Source organism: Muscardinus avellanarius, assembly GCF_963383645.1.
Source record: "Muscardinus avellanarius genome assembly, chromosome: X".
Lineage (NCBI taxonomy): Eukaryota > Metazoa > Chordata > Mammalia > Rodentia > Gliridae > Muscardinus > Muscardinus avellanarius.
In genome coordinates this window covers 29,119,116-29,140,428 of record NC_137792.1, presented here as the reverse complement: position 1 = coordinate 29,140,428, position 21,313 = coordinate 29,119,116, and the positions used below count along the sequence as shown (strand labels likewise).

Here is a 21,313-nt window from a genome sequence, read left to right as displayed (position 1 = left end):
CCTGCCGAGCGGTTAGGCCGGTGCTGGGGCCAGCGAGGCCAGCATCGGAGCCTGCCGTGAGGCAAGGCCGGTACTGGGGCCTCCGAGGCCAGGATAAGAGCTTGCCGAGGGGTTAGGCCGGTGCTGGGGCCAGCGAGGCCGGCATCGGAGCCTGCCGTGAGGCAAGGCCGGTACTGGGGCCTCCGAGGCCAGGATAAGAGCTTGCCGAGGGGTTAGGCCGGTGCTGGGGCCAGCGAGGCCGGCATCGGAGCCTGCCGTGAGGCAAGGCCGGTACTGGGGCCTCCGAGGCCAGGATAAGAGCCTGCCAAGGGGCTAGGCCGCTGCTGGGGCCAGCGAGGCCGGCATCGGAGCCTGCCGTGAGGCAAGGCCGGTACTGGGGCCTCCGAGGCCAGGACAAGAGCCTGCCGAGGGGTTAGGCCGGTGCTGGGGCCAGCGAGGCCGGCATCGGAGCCTGCCGTGAGGCAAGGCCGGTACTGGGGCCTCCGAGGCCAGGATAAGAGCTTGCCGAGGGGTTAGGCCTGTGCTGGGGCCAACGAGGCCGGCAGCGGAGCCTGCCGTGAGGCATGACCAGTGCTGGGGCCTCCGAGGCCGGGATCGGAGCCTGCCGAGGGGTTAGGCCGCTGCTGGGGCCAGTGAGGCCAGCATCGGAGCCTGCCGTGAGGCAAGGCCAGTACTGGGGCCTCCGAGGCCAGGATAAGAGCCTGCCAAGGGGTTAGGCCGGTGCTGGGGCCAGCGAGGCCGGCATCGGAGCCTGCCTTGAGGCAAGGCCGGTACTGGGGCCTCTAGGCCAGGATAAGAGCCTGCCAAGGGGTTAGGCCGGTGCTGGGGCCATTGAGGCCGGCATCGGAGCCTGCCTTGAGGCAAGGCCGGTACTGGGGCCTCTAGGCCAGGATAAGAGCCTGCCAAGGGGTTAGGCCGGTGCTGGGGCCAGCGAGGCCGGCATCGGAGCCTGCTGTGAGGCAAGGCCGGTACTGGGGCCTCCGAGGCCAGGATAAGAGCTTGCCGAGGGGTTAGGCCGGTGCTGGGGCCAACGAGGCCGGCAGCGGAGCCTGCCGTGAGGCATGACCAGTGCTGGGGCCTCCGAGGCCGGGATCGGAGCATGCCGAGGGGTTAGGCCGGTGCTGGGGCCAGCGAGGCCGGCATCGGAGCCTGCCGTGAGGCAAGGCCAGTACTGGGGCCTCCGAGGCCAGGATAAGAGCCTGCCAAGGGGTTAGGCCAGTGCTGGGGCCTCCGAGGCCAGGATCGGAGCCTGCCGAGGGGTTAGGCCGCTGCTGGGGCCAGCGAGGCCGGCATCGGAGCCTGCCGTGAGGCAAGGCCGGTACTGGGGCCTCCGAGGCCAGGACAAGAGCCTGCCGAGGGGTTAGGCCGGTGCTGGGGCCCGCGAGGCCGGCATCGGAGCCTGCCGTGAGGCAAGGCCGGTACTGGGGCCTCCGAGGCCAGGATAAGAGCTTGCCGAGGGGTTAGGCCTGTGCTGGGGCCAACGAGGCCGGCAGCGGAGCCTGCCGTGAGGCATGACCAGTGCTGGGGCCTCCGAGGCCGGGATCGGAGCCTGCCGAGGGGTTAGGCCGCTGCTGGGGCCAGTGAGGCCAGCATCGGAGCCTGCCGTGAGGCAAGGCCGGTACTGGGGCCTCCGAGGCCAGGATAAGAGCCTGCTGAGGGGTTAGGCCGGTGCTGGGGCCAGCGAGGCCGGCATCGGAGCCTGCCTTGAGGCAAGGCCGGTACTGGGGCCTCCGAGGCCAGGATAAGAGCCTGCCGAGGGGTTAGGCCGGTGCTGGGGCCAGCGAGGCCGGCATCGGAGCCTGCCGTGAGGCAAGGCCGGTACTGGGGCCTCCGAGGCCAGGATAAGAGCTTGCCGAGAGGTTAGGCCGGTGCTGGGGCCAACGAGGCCGGCAGCGGAGCCTGCCGTGAGGCATGACCAGTCCTGGGGCCTCCGAGGCAGGGATCGGAGCATGCCGAGGGGTTAGGCCGGTGCTGGGGCCAGCGAGGCCGGCATCGGAGCCTGCCGTGAGGCAAGGCCGGTACTGGGGCCTCTGAGGCCAGGATAAGAGCCTGCCAAGGGGCTAGGCCGGTGCTGGGGCCAGCGAGGCCGGCATCGGAGCCTGCCTTGAGGCATGACCAGTGCTGGGGCCTCCGAGGCCGGGATCGGAGCCTGCCGAGGGGTTAGGCCAGTGCTGGGGCCAGCGAGGCCGGCATCGGAGCCTGCCTTGAGGCAAGGCCGGTACTGGGGCCTCGAGGCCAGGATAAGAGCCTGCCGAGGGGTTAGGCCGGTGCTGGGGCCAGCGAGGCCAGCATCGGAGCCTGCCTTGAGGCAAGGCCGGTACTGGGGCCTCGAGGCCAGGATAAGAGCCTGCCGAGGGGTTAGGCCGGTGCTGGGGCCAGCGAGGCCGGCATCGGAGCCTGCCGTGAGGCAAGGCCGGTACTGGGGCCTCCGAGGCCAGGATAAGAGCTTGCCGAGAGGTTAGGCCGGTGTTGGGGCCAACGAGGCCGGCAGCGGAGCCTGCCGTGAGGCATGACCAGTCCTGGGGCCTCCGAGGCCGGGATCGGAGCATGCCGAGGGGTTAGGCCGGTGCTGGGGCCAGCGAGGCCGGCATCGGAGCCTGCCGTGAGGCAAGGCCGGTACTGGGGCCTCTGAGGCCAGGATAAGAGCCTGCCAAGGGGCTAGGCCGGTGCTGGGGCCAGCGAGGCCGGCATCGGAGCCTGCCTTGAGGCATGACCAGTGCTGGGGCCTCCGAGGCCGGGATCGGAGCCTGCCGAGGGGTTAGGCCGCTGCTGGGGCCAGCGAGGCTGGCATCGGAGCCTGCCGTGAGGCAAGGTCGGTACTGGGGCCTCCGAGGCCAGGATAAGAGCCTGCCGAGGGGTTAGGCCGGTGCTGGGGCCAGTGAGGCCGGCATCGGAGCCTGCCGTGAGGCAAGGCCGGTACCGGGGCCTCTGAGGCCAGGATAAGAGCCTGTCAAGGGGTTAGGCCGGTGCTGGGGCCAGTGAGGCCGGCATCGGAGCCTGCCGTGAGGCATTACCAGTGTTGGGGCCTCCGAGGCCGGGATTGGAATCCTGCCAAGGGGTTAGACCGGTGCAGGGGCCAATGGCCAGCATCGGAGCCTGGCGTGAGGCAAGTTCACTCCTGCGGCTTCCAAGGTCGGGACCAAAGCCAGCTTAGGGGTTTGACCGGTTCAGGGGCCAGCGAGACCAGAACTGGGTCCTCCCATGAGGCAAGGCCGCTGCGTGAGCCAGCGAGGTCTGGATCAGTCCACTGAGTAGCCAGGCCACTACTGGGACCATCAAGAGTGGGATTGGTACTTGCAACGCAGCATGCACAGAGAAATATCGCAGAAAATATAAATCAGACGCTTCTCTTAATCAGCAATAACTAGGAGGAAAAGGGCAACAGGAAGAGGTTGAGCTATAGAAAGGGCCCTATAGTGAAGCAACTAATGTGATCAATCAGAGGGTATGTAATACTGGAGGACGGAGCCTCTTTAAAATGCAGGAGGTACATAAACAAATGTATCAAAGTAAATCACCAAAGAAGTGTGGGATGGAGGGAGGGGGAGGGAATGGGACGGGGGCTGGAGGAGGGCTAATTGGATGATGTGTGCTTGTATATCCTCTCAAGTCTTGTACTCCAATGTGATTGATATATGACTACAATGCACCAATTTAAAAAATAAATTAATTAAAAAAAATAAATAAATAAATTACCAAAAAAAAAAAATAAATAAATCCAAAGAATTTCCTGTCAAAAAAAAAAAAACTGCTAGTTGAAATAGAAACTATTTATTTTATTCTTTGAAGGAGACTTTGAGAAATTAAAATGCTATTTATTTTCAGTCATAGGCCTGATTGTTTTTATAATCAATTCTTAAGGTCATACAATGTTTGTTTGAATTTAAAAATCATATGAATTCACTGGATTTGGAACTGTGAGGCTATTAACTTTTAAACCCTTTCCCTTAGCAGGTAAGTTCAAGCCCTATAAAAATCACAATGAGACATTGAATTGTTATGTTGGATTATGCACTATATAATTTATTTCTAGAAACACCTAAAATGAACAAGTGCATTTCTGAGGCCAAAGAACATGTATTTTACATTGTAGTCTAAGATTAATTTAGTATGACCAACAAAGTTTCGTATTAAGGAATCATATTAAGGAAGTATTATGTCTAAATCACTTGGAGATAAAGCTTATGATATTTTGAGGAAATAGAGAATACTATGCAGTAGGTAACAGAAATGGAACAATAATCCCACCAGGGTTTCATGTTCAGAGCCAATTTGTATAAAATTATTGAGTTCCTTTTTCTTCTTGTCTGGTGTGAGGGGATATCATCGTTCCATGAGTTTGTCTGTTTTAAAAATATACTTATGATGCAGTTTGAAGTATCAATTGTATTTTTTAAAAGGAAGCTTAATGAATCATAAAGATTCATAAAATTAACTCCTCAATTAGTCTAAAGAAAACCTCAAACTCTATTTGTTGCCTGTGTTAAATAACAATATTAAACTTTTTTATTTTTTCCTTTGTCATCTTCTCATAGTGAAATTCTATACAATTCTCTGCTTTCTCATTTGTAATTAGCAGTGAATAATAACATCTTGATTTTTATATGTATTTGTTTGAATCAAGATGATAAGCAACTGATATGCATTTAGTAAATCATTTATAAAAATGTAGGATATGAGCCGGGCGTGGTGGTGCACGCTTGTAATCCCAGGGTTTGGGAGGCTGAGACCGGAGGATCATGGTCCACGGACAGCCTCAGCTACTTAGTGAGGCACTTCACAACTCAGTGAGACCCTGTTTCAAAATAAAGAATAAAAAACTAGGCAGGGGGTATAGCTCGAAGGTCAAATGCCTCTGGGTTCCATCCCCAGATGCAAAAAAAATGTAGGACATGAATTAATTTGATTTGATGTTCTATGTTCTTTCTAAACTCCCTATAATTGCTCCCCTCACTTCTTACCAAAGGGGGAAAAAAGAAAGATAATTCACATTGAATTCAATTATTCATTAAAAGGGCCAGAACATGAACTGTGGAGTGCAGTTTTGGTCTTAAGAAGACTATATAGATAATTGCCATTTAAATTAGAAGCAATGCTTTAGTCTTTGCACTGAAGGAGAAATGGGTCATAGGAGGAACTCTAGATGAAAAAGGAAATTCTATAGAGGAGCAAAAAAGAAAACCTAAATGAGGGGATTAGAGAGAGGAAGAAGGAAATTCTTTAAAGCACACAATGTACTTAAACATATTGAAGTCAACCAACTAAGCCAAGCATGGGAAGGAGGGATGGGGAGAGAATGAGGTAGGAACTGGGTAGGAGCTAAATGGGTGATGTATACATGTATGCCCACCCAAGTTTTTTACTCCATTATGAAGTATGAATATAATGCACCAATAAAAAATTTAAAAAATAAATTACAATAAAAATAGAGGAAGAGAAACATCAGTGAGGAATAAACATTTCAGAAAGCATGAGCAATGAATTCTGGTGCTCTTCATGGATTAAATGCAATTTCTTTGGTATGGGAGTCACCAAATGGCAGATAGAGAATGTGCAATAGAAAGTAGGAGATTTACATTATGTGAAACTGATTCAAGAATAAGCTAGGAATAAAAGTAATTATAGTAGAAGACGGCAGATCAACAATCACAACTGAGAATTTTAAAGCAAGAACAGCATGCTGAGTCAGTCTCTCTATAGAACCTGGTGCAGAGACTACACTTTGGAGATTTCTCCTAACTCAAGCCTTTTCAAGCATATACTGAAGCCTAATGTTAGATCCAAACAAGTTGCTACAGATCCATCTTTCCCTCTGGAAATTCTTTCACTGCTTTAAAACAATCAGCTTGATATCTGGCTGAGATTAAGCCAGCATTCTAGCTTCTTGCTGGAGAGCTGATTTTATTTCTCACACACTAATTGGAGTTGGCAGGTCCAATGAGCAACTGAGTTAAAGAGGCCTGTCTGGGAAATTCATGAAGGAGTCTTCTGGGGTTTGCTCCTTCACCTTTCAATATGAAAGCAAATCATAACTGTCTAGACTGAAGAGCACCACATAAAACTGTAAGATACTGTTCTGTCACCATGTGAAAGAATTATGAGGAATTCTAAGATCATGGGAAAACAAACTATATTTAGAACATCACAATGTGTGAAAAGAGAAAATTTTATCCTGCCCCAGGAAGAATGGTCATAGCTATATCAGATAACTGTATATTCGTGTTATTATTTTACCCTGCTGTTATGGGAATTAGGATGTTTCGCACTCAGTATTTTTCACAAATTGAATATAAATATTTTAATCATCTTTTTATTAACATACCATCTAGATATTTATGGCATTGATAATGTGCAAAATCTAACATGTCTATTTAAGACTAAATATTTTTCTTTAGTTTTAACTTTCTATTATAAAGTGTTAATCCTTCTAAAAATAAGAATTACACCAAGTATTAATATATTAATTATAAGATATGTATAAGGTATGTTATATGCATATATTATAGACATGTAAAGTATATATAATAGAACATAAGATATATAAAGATTATATGCATATGCGTACATTATATGTGAATATATTTACTACATGTGTGTGTCTTGGATAAAAATGGAACCCAGATTTAAGACTGCCCGTTTCTTAGAAGAATTTAAGATTTCGTCTGAGAATTATATAAGTACCTTAAATGAGAATTACATGACAAAGCTACTTAGAATATAAAAATAGTTATTTTTATAACAGGATACATTTTATGTGTATACTTTATTTTTTATGTGGGACATATTGAAAATATCATACATTCAAACTGTGCTTGGCACCCTCCCCACATTCCCCTCCCCCCTCTTCCAACAATGAGTGACCAGGATAACCATGCTATATTTATATTTTTACACAAATTCAGATGTAACTGCTTCATTAATCAACCTCAGCCTTCTTCCTCTACTATCCTTCCATTCTAGCTTTGATAAGGTTTTTTCTCCATTGTCTGGAGTCCCTCTGGTATCTCTAATACTCCATAATTTGAGCATATTAGAGAAAACATAAATCCCTTCTCTTTCTGTGCTTGGCTGATCTCACTTAACATAATATACTCCAGGTCTTTCCATCTTCTCTCAAATCACATGATTTTTTTCTTTTTTATAACTGAGTAGAATTCCATTGTGTATTTTGCAATCCATTCATTTGTTGATGGAGACCTAGGCTGGTTCCATATTTTGGCTATTACAAATTGTGCTGCTATGAACATGGGTATGCATATGTTAATGTAGTTCTTTGATTTCAACCCCTTTGGAAAGATACCCAGGAGTGGTAAAGCCAGATCATATGGTGAATTCATTCCCAGTTTTCTAAGGAATCTCCAAACTGATCTCCATAGTGGCTGAACTAGTTTGCCACTTTTACACCAACAGTGTAAAGGAATTCCTCTTTCCCCCCATCCTCGCCAGCATTGGTTGATGTTTGAGGTCTTTATACTTGCCACTCTGATTGGGGTTAGATGGAATCTCAGCATAGTTTTGATTTGCAACTTCATGATGACTAATGATGTAGAACATCTTTTCATGTATCTATTAGCCATTTGTGTCTCTTCTCTTGTGAATTGTCTATTCAGTTCAGTGGCCCATTTCTTGATTGGGTTATTTGTTTTACTAGTATAGAGTCTTTTGAGCTCTTTGTATATTCTGGGTATTAGCCCTCTATCTGAGTGGTGGCTGGTAAAGATAGTGAGCATCCTTGTCTTGTTCCTGATTTTACAGGAAATGCTTACAGTTTTTCCCCATTCAATATGATGTTAGCTTTGGATTTATTGTATATTGTCTTAATGATGTCAAAATACGTTCCTTCTATTCCAATTTTCTGTAGGTTTTAAACATAAATGGGTGTTGTATTTTGTCAAATACCTTTTCAGCATCTATTGATATGATCATGTGGTTTTTGTTCTCAGTTCTATTTATGTGGTGAATAATGTGTATTGATTTGTGTATGTTGAAGCAGCCTTGTTTTTCTGGGATGAACCCAACTTGGTCATGATGTATTATTCTCTTGATGTAGTTTTGAATGCATATAGCTAGTATTTTGTTTAGAATTTTTGCATCTATGTTCATTAAGGATATTGGTCTGTAATTTTCCTTTCTTAAAGTATCTTTATTTGGTTTGGGGATTAATGTGATACTGGCCTCATAGAAGGAATTTGGGAGAGTTCCATCTCTTTCAGTTTCCCGGAACAAGTTATGAAGTATTGATATTAGTTGTTCACTGAAAGTTTTGTAAATTCAGCTGTAAACCCATCTGGGCCTGGGCTTTTCTTTGGTGGAAGAATTTTGATTGCTGTTTCTATATTTTGCTTGATATTGGTTGGTTTAGATTTTCTATGTCCTCTTGGTTCAGTTTAGGTACATTATATGTGCTTAGAAGTCAGTTGATTTCTTCTATGTTTTCCAGTCTATTGGAGTATAAGTTTTCAAAAATAGTTTCTGATAAATCCTTTGAATTTTCTCACTGTCTGTGGTGATGTCTCCTTTTTCATTTCTGATTTTAATAATTTGAGTTGATTCTCTCTTTCTTTAGGTTAGGTAGGCCCAGGTTTTGTCAATCTTATTAATCTTTTCAAAGAACCAGTCTTTTGTTTTGTTGATTCTTTGAATTGTTCTTTTGTTCTCTATTTCATTTATTTCTGCTCTGATTTTAATAATTTCCTGCCTTCTGCTGGCTTTGGGATTACACTGTTGTGATCTTTGTAGGTCCTTGAGATGTATCATTAGGTTGTTTACTTGGCAACTCTCTGTTCTTCATATGTGAGCAATCAGTGCTATAAATTTTCCACTTACCACTGCCTTCAAAGTGTCCCATAAATTTTGGTAAGTTGTTTCTCTGTTCTCATTTAATTCCAGAAATTTCTTTATTTCTCCCCAAATTTCTGACCTTACCCACTTATCATTCAAATGTGTGTCATTCAATGTCCATGCATTAAGTAGTTTCTTTTGGGTTTTCTGTTGTTGATTTCTACTTTCATTCCATTGCAATCTGAAAAGATGCAGGGAATTATATTACATCTTTTGAATTTGGTAGAGCTTGCTTTGTGGGCCATAATGTGATCTATTTTGGAGAAGGCTCCATGGGCTGCTGAAAATTTTTATTCTGTTGTTCCTGGTTGAAATATTCTGTATATATTTATTAGGTCAATTTGGTTTATAGTTTTATTTATTTCTGAAGAGTCTTTATTAATTTTTTGCCTTGAAGATTGATCTAGAGGTGTGAGATGTGTATTGAAGTCTCCCAATATTGAATTTTGGTCTATTTTAGATCTGATGTCTAGAAGGGTTTGTTTTACAAATGTGGCTGCCCCCACATTTGGGTCATAAACATTTACTATCATTATATTTTCTTGGTGGACTGTTCCTTTTAACAAAAGGTAGTGTCCTGCTTTGCCTCTTCTAATGTGTTTTCGCTTAAAGTTTGTTTTGTTGGATAGCAGCGTTGCAACCCCTGCCCGTTTTTGGTCTCCAATAGCATGGTATATCTTTTTATATCCTTTCACTTTCAATCTGTGAATGTCTTTGGCTCTATGGTGAGTTTCTTGCAAGCAGCATATATTTGGATTATGTTTGTTAATCCACATTGCCAGTCTATGTCTTTTGATTGGTGAGTTAAGTCCTTTGATGTTCAGAGTTATTATTGAAATATGATTTTTGTTTTCTGTCATTTTGTGTTCTGTCTTCTCCTAGGTATCATGTTATTTCTTCTTTCCTTATATGTCCCACTGTTCACTTTCATCTCGTCTCTGGTTCTAAAGTATGCTTCTTTTTCTTCTTTCTGGTTTATTTATTTAAGTATTTTCTCTAGTATTGGCTTTGAATTCATGAATTTTTTGAGGTTCTGCTTATCTTGAAAGACTTTTGTTTCTTCATCAATTTTGAATAATAGTTTTGCCAGATATAGCAATTTTGGTTAGAAGTTGTTTTCTTCCGGGTTCTGAATCATACCAGTCTCTCCTGGCATTCATGACTTGGGTTGTATAGTCTGGGGTGATTCTTTTGTTTTGCCAATATATGTCACCCAAACTTTTGTTCTCAATGCTTTTAAGATTCTTTCCTTGGCCTCTATGTTGTTCATTTTGATTATTATATGGCATGGGGAGTTTCTTATTTGAGCTTGTCTTAATGATGTCCTATATGTCTCCTGGACCTGAAGATCCAAGTCTCTTTTCATGTTTGTAAAATTTGCTGAAATTATTTCTCTGAAGAGATTATGAATGCCCTTGGTCTGAACTTCTATTTCTTCTTCAATGTCTTTTATCCATAAGTTAGGATGCTTGATGTTGTCCCATAGTTGTTAGATGTTTAGGTTTGTTGCTGTAATGACTTCTGTATGCTATTGACTGTGTTTTCAGTTTTGAATGAACTGTCTTCTAACAGTGATATTCTACTTTCCATTTCATCTAATCTTCCAGAATTTCTTTCTATTGCTGTCTTCATCTCATTTATTGACTCTTTCATTTCATGCTAGACCTCTTTCTGATTCTTTCTTAGTGTTTCTATTTTATCTTTCATCTCCTGTAGACTTGTTTTAAAGCCGTTCATCATGTTGTAGATCAAGATTCGGAACTCCCCTTCTTGCATTTCTTGTAGGTCAGTACTCATGATTTCTGTTGTCTCCTCACTATTCTAGTTCCCCCATTTTCAATGTTCTCAAGCCTGTTTTTTCTGATGTCTTCCCATTTTTTGTGGGTATTATGTTTAATCCAATCTTAGTAGTAGGAATTTAGAAATGACAGCCAGTAAGCAGTGCTTTTTCCAATAGTGGTGGCTGGGTATTGGGAAAGGAGGTTGGGTGACGGGTACAAGATTTGGGTAAGATTGAGGATATGTTTAGGTCTGTATGAATATAATTATAATAAGGTAGTATCTGGATGAGAATGAGAGAAGGTTAGACAGTAGGACTCTTGTAGTTAGTAGACTAAGTATGGAGATATAAAATACCTTGAGTATTAAGCACGGAGATACAGTAAAAGAAAATAAAGTCATCTTTTTGTGGTGCTGGTGATGGGACTCTTCTACCTCCAGCCTACACTCCCAGACCTATTTTATATTTTATTTGGAAATGGTCTCTTAAGCCAGCAAGGCTGGTTTCAAACCTGCGCAATCATCCTGTCTCCGCCTTCCAAGCACTGGGATTACAAGTGTGCACCACCACTCCCAGCATGAAAATGAAGTCTTGAGAGAAGAGACTGGATAGGCTGGTGTGAGAAAGTTTGTAAAAGGAATGGGGGAGGGGAGGAAGAAGCAACCAAACATGAATAAAGTAACAAGACAAGATAAAAAAGCTAAAAATTATATTTCAAGGACAAAAAAAAAACAACAACAACACAAAAAGAAAAAAAAGAATAGAAAAGAGAAGAGAGAAGGGAAAATGAAAAGAAAGGACCAAAATGAAATAGACTAAAAAGAACTAGCAACCGTGTGAGACAACAAAGCAAAACAAACAACCAAACCAGCTAATAAAAATCCAAACAAAGAAAGAGAAGAAAAAAAATGCCCAAAACAGAACAACAACAACAACAACAACAACAACAACAACAACAACAAAATACAATAAAGCAAAAAATAAAAAGGTCCTACTCATTTACAAATATGGGGCTGGGCCCATATAATATTTGTATGTCTGATCACTGGTAGATTCTGGAGTATATTCCAATGTCTCTTATTTGTTCTGTACCCTTTTGTCAGCTCTTGACCCAGTCTCTGCATGATCTCTTCTCTAGCTTCTAAGTACTTTGTGAAGAGGGCATCTAATATAAACTTGGCATGCCTCTTGGGGACTTTGTGTCACTGTAGGTTCTAACTGGATCCCTTTTCTGATTGCACCCTATTACCTGGGTGTGGTCCGGGCCACTGCAAAGCTCCCCATGTTGCTGTATCCAGCAGTTTTCCTGTGCTCATAGGTTTCCTCCCCCAGGTTTCTGAAGGGCTGTACCACTGTGAGAGCTGCCTTTGGTGACAACATGGGATTTTGGCTCAGTCGTCACTCACGACTTAAAATGCTGGAAGTCTGTGGCTGCTTTCAAGCGCTTGGATTATTTATCTGGATTTCTTGAGACTTCCACACCAGAGTTTACATTTCAGGCCTGTAGCCTATGGCCCTCATGGTGCTGGCTGCTGGTCCTCAACAGGTCAGTCATGCATGCTGGGGTTTTTTGCAGTAGATCCTGCAGTTCAGAGTAATTGGATTCCTTCTGCCGTGGTTCCTGTTTCTGTTTTGGATGGTGAGCTGTATTTATTTTGCTCATCTAGATGTTGCCTTCTCAGTAGTTGAACTTTATTTTTGTTTTTTTTTTTTTCAGCTACCAAGATATGCTGCATTCTGTGGTCGCCAATTCCTTCCTCTCCTCAACAGGATACTTTAAAATAAATCAACTTTAGTTAATCATACAGTCTTAGTAGCATTAGGAAGAGTGAGAGAAATATAGGCAATTCCCCCTTCTTGGTGAAGTGCAATGGTGCACTATCTTATGAATCTATTTTCATTTTATTTAATAAGAATATAAAGAAAATAAAGTATCCTTTGTCCCCTATAAATTGATGTAAAACTTCAGTGAATCATCTGTTCCTTTACAGATGTATTAAATATTATATACATATATATTTAAAATATTTACATGTATACACATTGTCCATGGCAGTATTTCCATTAAGTTAATAAATACTCAATCTTCTTCCTTCCCTAACCTTAGATCTTCTCCATGGTTCCACTGAGGTTTCTCCTCCATTATCTGTATTCCCTCTGACATCCCAATTAGTCCCTAACGTCAATTTTGGTAGTCTGTATTGGGAAGAAGGAAAATGGGGAAGACAGGGTAAGGTACCAAGTGCTATGTGCAGGTATGTCACTGTCAACATGATTTACATTATGATGTGAGACTATAATGCACCAATAAAAGCACATAAAAATGGAAAAATATATTTTATTATATTTTATTTAATATTATATAAAGGATCCTAAAACGAGAGAATCTATACCCTGTGGGAAATTTTAGCATGTAGATTCCCTTCAATTTCTAAAAGCAGGTAACAAGAATGAGGGAAACAGCAAGTGTTTGTTAATGAATGATTTTGATTCTAAGACTATCTAAAAGTAAAAATAAATGGGGACATGGGTCATACAAGAAAGGAGCCATCTACATCTATTAAACAATAATTTTATATTTCTTTTGCCTGAAAGCCGCTTACAATCACTTTTCTATTATTTTCTGTGTGAATGAATATGACCATTTTAGAGACCTCATATGAGTGAAATTATGCACTATTTGGATCTTAGTCCCTATAAGTCTGATTTATTTCATTTAACATACTATTTTCAGAAGTTACTATATTGTATCATCTGAAAGACCTGTTTTGAGGCTATTTTTTTTATATACAAACACACAAATATACAGGTTACCTTTAAGAAACACAGATTTAAATTACAAGTGTCCACTCATACAAGATTTTTTAAAGATTTGCAAAAATTAAAAAAAATTGCAGGCAACCATGTGAAGATACACATTAAGTATAGATTGTACATAATGTCACTGGCAGACAAAAAAGATAAAATTTTTTAAAATGTAAAGACATAATAGAAAATCATAGCTGCATAAAATTAACTCTTTGTATATACAGTACCAATATAATAATTTTATAGCTACCTCTTACTGTTATTGTAGTGAGCACAAGTAGTTCAAATATCCACTAAGAACTTAATATGAAGCTAATAATCTCTATGTGAGCAGTTTCTCCCTCCAATAAATCATGTATTGCAGTAAAAAGTGATATCTCACAGTTCTTGTACATTTTTCATTACAAACAATATATATATATATATATATATATATATATATATACAAAAAATATATATACACACAAAAAAAATATATATATATATACAAAAAATATATATACACAATATATATATATATATACAAAATAGATATATATATACACAAAATATATATATTATATATATATATACACAAAATATGTCACTTAACTATGCTATTGACAAGACTTCTAGTCAACAGTAGACTATATTAATAGTTAAGTTTGAGAGAGTCAAAAATTATAGAGGAAATGTGTATTGTAAATTTACATCCCTATCACAAACTTTCATGGATCAACTGTATATTGCACTTTGTTTATCCATGAATTTGTCAATAGACATTTGTATTTTTCCAAGTGTGCGCTGATGTGGGTGTTGCTCTAAAATATCTGCTCAAGACCATGCTTTTGATATTTTTAAATACATATTTAAAAGTAAATTTATGGATCACATGCTTATTCAATTTTTAATTATTTTTTAGGAATTACTAAACACTTTTCCACAAGGTTTTCAACATTTTACATTTGCATCAACAAAATTTCCAAATTTTTCCATATTCTCATCAAAATTTTATTTTTTTTAAAATAATAGCCATCCTAGCCAGGTGTGGTGGTGCACACTTGTAATCTCAGAATTTGAGAGGCTGAGAAAGGAGAATCAAAGTTAGTGGCCAGCCTCAGCTACTTAGTGAGGCTCTTTGCAAATCAATGAAACCCTGTTTTCAAATAAAGAATAAAAAATAGGGTTGGGAGTGTAGTTTGGAGGTAGAATGCCCCTGAGTTCCATCTCTATTACCAAAATAAATAAATAAATAAATAAATAAATAAATAAATAAATAAATAAAATTAGGGCTAGCGGTGTAGCTTGGAGGTAGAATGCACTGGGCTCTATCCTTCGTACTGAAAAAAAAAAAGGACTTTTAAAGATGTGCAGCTATGAGCTATGAACGTAGACATCCATGCATTAGTTTGGTAGTTTGGTTTCCTTTCCTTTGGGTAGATACCCAGAAGTGGTATTGCTGGCTCTAATGGTAGGTTCATTCCCATTCTTCTGAAGATTCTCAATATTGCTTTACAATGTTGTTGAACTAATTTGCAATCCCACTAACAATGTTTTAGAGTTCCCACTTCTCCAAATCCTCACCAGAATTTGTTGTTGTTTGTGTTTTGAATGATTCCCATTCTAGTTGGAGTTAGGTGAAATCTCAGGGTTGTTTTAATTTGCATTTTTCTGACTGTGAATGATATTGAACATTTTTTATACATTTACTGGTCATTTTTTTCTTTTCTGAAGTGTCTATTTAGTTCACTCACCCAGTTTTTGATTGAATCATTTGTTTTCTTAGTGGCGAGTTTCTTGATATCTCTGTATATTGTAGATATTAGTCTCTATCACAGGAGTACTTGAAAAAATTTCTCTTCCTTTCTGTTGACACCTTGTTGAGGTTCTTGATAGTTTCCTTTGATGTATTGAAGCTTTTTACTTTTATGTAATCCTCCATATTCATTCTCCTTATAATTTCTTATGCCTTTAGGGTCTTCATGAGAAAGATTTCTTTGTGCCTATTGTGTTGAAGTACTGAACATATACCCTCTTCAAGGAGCTGCAAGGTCTCTGGGATGATTTTTAAAGTTTTAATAAATTTTAAATGGACTCTTGTACAAGGTGAAAAGTGAGGTTTATTTTTCTTTTTCTGCATATAGTTAACAAATTTTTGCCAACACCATTTGTTGAAGAAGTATCAATGTTTTGGGCCTTTTGGTCAAAAAATCAATTGGTCATTAGTAGGTAGATTTGTTTCTGAGTTTTCTATTTTGTTCTTTTTGTCTATTTGTTTTTGTGCCAAATCTATAGTGTTTTTATTACTATGGTTTGTAGTATAGTTTGAAATCTGGTATTGTGATGCCTCCTACATGATTCTTGTTGCTGAGAAATGCTTTGGCTCTTCTGGGATTTTGTTATTCCAAATGAATTTAAGGACTAAATTTTCTACATCTGTGAGGCATAACCTTGACAAATGTATTTGTATTGCATTGAATCTGTAGATCACTTTTGGGAGAATGGCCATTTTTATACTTGTTCTGCCTATCCAAGAACATGAAAGATCTTTTAATCCTCTATGGTCTTCTTGGATTTTCTTTTTCCATGAATATATATATATATATATATATATATATATATATATATATATATATATAATATTTGTGTAGAGGTTCTTTACCTTGTTGATTAGGTTTATTTCTAAGTATTTTAATTTTTGTGTAATATTGTGAGTGAAAGTGTTTTCTATATTTCCTTGTCAGTGAATTTATGGTTAGCATACAAGTAAGCTAATCTAATTTTATTTAAGATTGATTTTGTATTCAAACACTGTTTAATTTGTTGATCAGTTATATAAACCTTTTTCTTGAATTTGTTGGGTCTTCTACGTATAGTATTATGTCATCTGCAAATATAGTTTTAATTCTTTTTCTATTTGTACTCCTTTGATTCCTTCTCTTGTCTTATTTTTTAGCTAGAGTTTCAATTACTATATTAAAAATGGTGATAATGGGCATCTTTATCTTTTCTTGCTTTTAGTGGGAACTATTTTTGATTCTGCTTCTTTAATATGATATTGACTGTGGGCATATTATATATTGCCTTTATAAGGTTCAGGTATGTTTCTTCTCTTCTAATTCTCAGTAGTGAGTTTAGCATAAATGGTTACTGGGTTTTATTAAATTATTTTTCAGCATCTATTGAAATGATAATGTGATTTTTGTCTTTGATTCTGTTTATGTGATAAATTATTTCTAATTTTTTCTATGTTCAACAACCCTTGCATCCCTGGGATGAATCCTACTTGTTAATGGTATATGATTTTCTTTATGTGGTTTTGAATGTATGTTGCTAGTATTTTGTTTAACAATTTTATTTTAACTTCATCAACAATATTGGCAAATGGGACTATGTCATATATTTAGAATTTGCTAGTGCTCACTTTGTGATCCAGGATGTGGTCTATTTTGGAGAATGTTCTATAAGTATCTGAAAAAACTGTGACCTCTGATGTAGTTGGGTGAAATATTCTGTATGTGTCAAATAGATCTAGGATTTTGGTGCTTTTTAGATCTGAGGAATTCTTACTGACCTTTTGTCTAATACATCAGTCTAGCAGTGTAAGAGAAATGTTGAATTCTCCCAGTATTATTGTACTCGTATTTATGTATTACTTAATGTCACAAAGAGTTTGTTTTATGAAAGTGGCTATACTTATGTTTGGAACATAAATATTGACTATTGGTATTCCTTCTTGTTGTATTGTTTCTTTTACCCATAAAAATAACCTGCTTTGTCTCTTTTGATAATCTAAGGCTTGAGGTCTAATTTGTCTGATATCATAGTTGCTATTTCTGCTTGTCTTTGAGTTCTACCAGCATGGATTACCTTGTTCTAGTCCTTCATCTTCAGTTTGTGACTATATTTGTAATGTGTGTTTATTGAAGGCAGCATATAATTGAATCTTCTTTTAAATTCATTTTGCTACCTTTTGTCTTTTTGTTGGGAAGTTGAAGTCATTTATATTCAGCATAGTTACTGAGAGTTAATTTTTTATTTTTTACAAAATTAAAAATTAAAAGTTGAGTTTAATTTCTGTTTCAAGTAGTGTTTGTTTTTTGCTTAGTTGTTTGTTGGAAATTATTGTGTCTCTATTTTTTATGTATATTACTTCTTCATTGTAATTAAACTCTTTTGTATTTTCTCTAGTGCTGGTTTGAAAGACACACATTTTTAAGTTCCTTTTTGTCATGGGAGATTTTTATTTCCCTGTCAAATTTGAGAGATTTTTTTGCAAGGTAGGAAATTATTGTTTGGAAGGGATTTTTTTTCCTTCAGAGTTTAAAATACACTGTTCCAGGCCCTCCTGGCTTCATGACTTGGGAAGTATAGAATGATTCTAATCAGTTTGCTTATAACTGCTTATTGATCTTTTCCTTTCTCACCTTTAAGATTCTTTCCAAAGCCTCATGTTAGTCAGTTTGACTATTATCTGGTGTGGTAAGCCTTTTCTCTAACCTTATCTAGAGGGTTTTCTATATGTTTTCTGTACCTATATATCAATCTTTTTATGTTTTAATAAATTTCTGGTATTTTGTCTTTGAAAAGAATGTTAATCCCTTTGGTTTCAGCTTCTATTCCCTCTTATATGTCTATTATTTTTAGGTTAGCTCTTTTAAAATTGACCTATATCTCTTCAATGTCCAATTCAAGCTATCAAATTGTTTTTTTCTATATTATATACTATATCTTCATTTTTGGAGTTATCATCTTCTAAGAGTGATATTCTATTTTCCATGTAGTCTACTCTACTGTTTATAGTTTGTATTGATACCTTCACTTCAATGATAGTATTCTTCATTTTCTTCAGAACTTCTTTCTGATTTCAGTTCAGGATGTCAGATCTTTGTTTGTTTTTTATTCCTTTCAGGCTCTCTCTAAATTTTTTCATAAATTTTAATCATTTCAACTATTAAAATTCTTATTATTTCAACCAGGCATGGTGATGCATGCTTGTAATCCCAGCATTTGAGAGGCTGAGACCAGAGGATCGTAGTTCAAGGACAGCCTCAGCTATTTAGTAAGGCCCTCTGCAACTTAGTGAGACTCTGTTTCAAAATAAAGAATAATAAAATAGGGCAGGGGTATTATAATGCCCCAGGGTTTCATCCCCAGACCTGCAAAAAAATCTTATTATTTCTTTTTGTGTTCTCTGCAATTCTATTTTTCCAGGTTCTGATATTGTGGGAGTTTTGGAGCTCATTGCCTTTCTGCTATTCTTTCTTCTCATAATTTTAGGTTTCTTAAATTTGTATCTATTTTTTTAGCTTTCTCTCAATCTGTAGGTGTCATCTTTTGTACACAAAAGCAAATTGTGTGTTGTATTCAGTGGTGACATTTGAGTGAAGAGAAAGGAGCTGAAATAATTGTGCAAAAATAGGGTAAGGTAGCAGATAGGGTTCAATAGAATGAGAGTTTCAGGGTAGTATGAAAATATATAGTAGAGATTAGACGTAGTGAATATATAGGAGGATTATAATAACTAATGTAGAGTATTTAGGTATATTGTATAAAATGGATTTAATATAAGACAAGGAAAAGAAAAAAATTAAAAAGGAACAAAGAGAAGATAATAGGTATGAAAGAGGGAAGAAGCTTGTAGAAGGAATGGGGAAGAAAGAAAACAAGCGAGTACACACACATACCCAAAAAATGACAACAAATCTACAAATATATCATTACAAAGCACTCTTATCCTCTGTAGTCCTTGTTCTGTGTGTATTCTTTCAGCTGTTTAAGTTTCATATTAGATTCTAGAGCTTATTCAAAGTGTTCTCATTTGCTGTGTAATTTATAACAATGATGTCAGTCTGTAACCTCAAGTTTTTGTCCCCAACAATTATTGAAATCTTGGAGACCAGAGGATCGCAGTTTATGGACAGCCTCAGCTACTTAGTGAGGCCCTCTGCAAATCAGTGAGACCGGGTTTCAAAATAAAGAATAAAAAATAGGGCAGGGGCTGTAGCTTGGTGGTCGAATGCCCCTGGGTTACATCTCCAGACCCACGGACAAAAAAGAAAAGAAAAGAAAAAAAAAAAAAGAAATCCTGGCCTGGTGTATCTGTCTGTCTCTGAAGGCACTGAATGCCACTGTTGCCTCTCCTGGTGTATGTCTGGGTCTCTAAGCTCTACACAGTGTCTTATTTTTGTGTGTCTCTCTGTCTATGTAGGCAGCTGATGTCATTGGAGCCTGATCTGTGTACATGCTGGTCTCCAAGATTTTCACAGGCCCTGATCCTGCACCTGTCTACGTAGGTGGTGGATACTTTTGGGACTAGACCCAGTGTGTACGTAGGGGTCCACATTCTCCACAGATAAGGTTGAGTTGATCTGGCTTCTCTCTTGTCACCACAACTGGGGGTTCTGTGGCGATCTCTAGAGGCTATACTTGGGTGCTGTGCCCTGTGAACTTTAGGCCTTTTTGCCTGATTGGCAACTGTCTAATCTGTGTCTCTGCTGTGTCAGAAAGCAGATGTGGTCTACCCCCATCTTCACCAGGATGAACCACAAAGTCTATGATCTTGGAGTCTAATGTTTGCAATGCAAATATCTGCAGACATTTTTGGTGGTCTACTGTGGGAAAGACTAGTTCACTTATGTTGTTGTTGAGGGACATTCTGGACGTCTGTAGGATGAGGTGGGCTCAGCTGCCCCTTCTGCAAGTTTTAGCTTGGAGTCTGCACAGTTAAATCTCTGTGGATCATGGGGCAAGAAAGTGACTGCTTACAATTTCAATAAGCTATGGCTGCTTGTTTCACATCAAGTCATTGACTTTTACGGCTGGCATTTTCTGGAAGCTGGAGTGCCAACAGTACCAGCCTGGTAAGGCAAGATGGCACCACTCTGGTCCCCATGGCCATAGCAGTTCCCCAAAGAAGGTGGGTAGCACACTTTTCTGTTCCTTGTTTTGTTTTCTGGCTTTTTTCCCCTGCTTTTCAATTTTTTCTTGCTTTGTTCAATATTTTTCTTCTCTTGTCAATATGCTGTTTTCACAGTGATAGAGATTGAGTGTCACCATTACTGAGATGTGCTGCTTCTTTCAGTCACCATATTCCTGGTTGTCTGTATATCCATGTTTATATCAACACAACTTAAAATAGCCAAATTATTGCAACAACCTAGGTGACCATCAGCAGAATAGGTTACAAATTTGTGGGGTATACAGATGGTAGAATTTAACTCAGCCATAAGAAAGAACAAAATTATGCAATTTGTAGAAAAATGGATGAAACTGGAGAATAATGTGCTAAACAAGATTAACCAGTCATAGAAAGTGTAGTCTCTCATCTGTGAAGGCCAGGGAGAAATTGAGGTACAAGAAGTTTCTAGATAAAGAAGTAGAAACTCCAACGAAATGAAAAAGGAGGTCTAGGGATAGGATGTGTGTGTGTCTATGGGAGGAAGATTTAATGAAGGAAATACTTCAAATGTACAATATTGTCAATGATAAATTCAATATCATGTAAAGAAAAGGGAAGGAGTGGGGTGGAACCTGGGGGAAACTTTTCAAGTATCCTTAATCTTAAGTATAATTTTATTATATTTATATACAATTAAAAAAACAAAATGCTTGATTTTAGAAGTTAAATGGCCAGAATTGAATGGTCAAGATCTAATTTTAGTTGGGCTTGGTCGCGCAAGCTTGTAATCCCAGCATTCGGGAGGCTGAGACCGGAATATCGAGGTTTGTGAACAGCCTCAGCTACGTAATAAGGCCCTCTGCAACTCAGTGAGACACAGTTTCAAAATAAGGAATTAAAAAATAGGGCTGGGGGTGTAGCCTGGAGGTCAAATACCCCTGGGTTCCATCCCCAGACCTGCAAAAAAAAAAGATCTAATTTTATTCCTCGGAGATATAGTATTG

General features: G+C 39.7%; 1 pseudogene across 1 annotated transcript in view; it reads right to left on the bottom strand.

The window, feature by feature from the left end:
- LOC308278832 (RNA-binding protein EWS-like) overlaps window positions 1-20,065 on the bottom strand; it is a 96,469-nt pseudogene extending 76,404 nt beyond the window's left edge. Inside the window, exons 1-2 of the transcript in view lie at window positions 19,838-20,065; window positions 11,871-11,986 (exon numbers count right to left, since the gene is read on the bottom strand). The product of the transcript in view is annotated as an RNA-binding protein EWS-like (transcript). The remainder of the gene's footprint in view (window positions 1-11,870; window positions 11,987-19,837) is intronic.
- Between the last annotated feature and the right edge of the window lie 1,248 nt (window positions 20,066-21,313).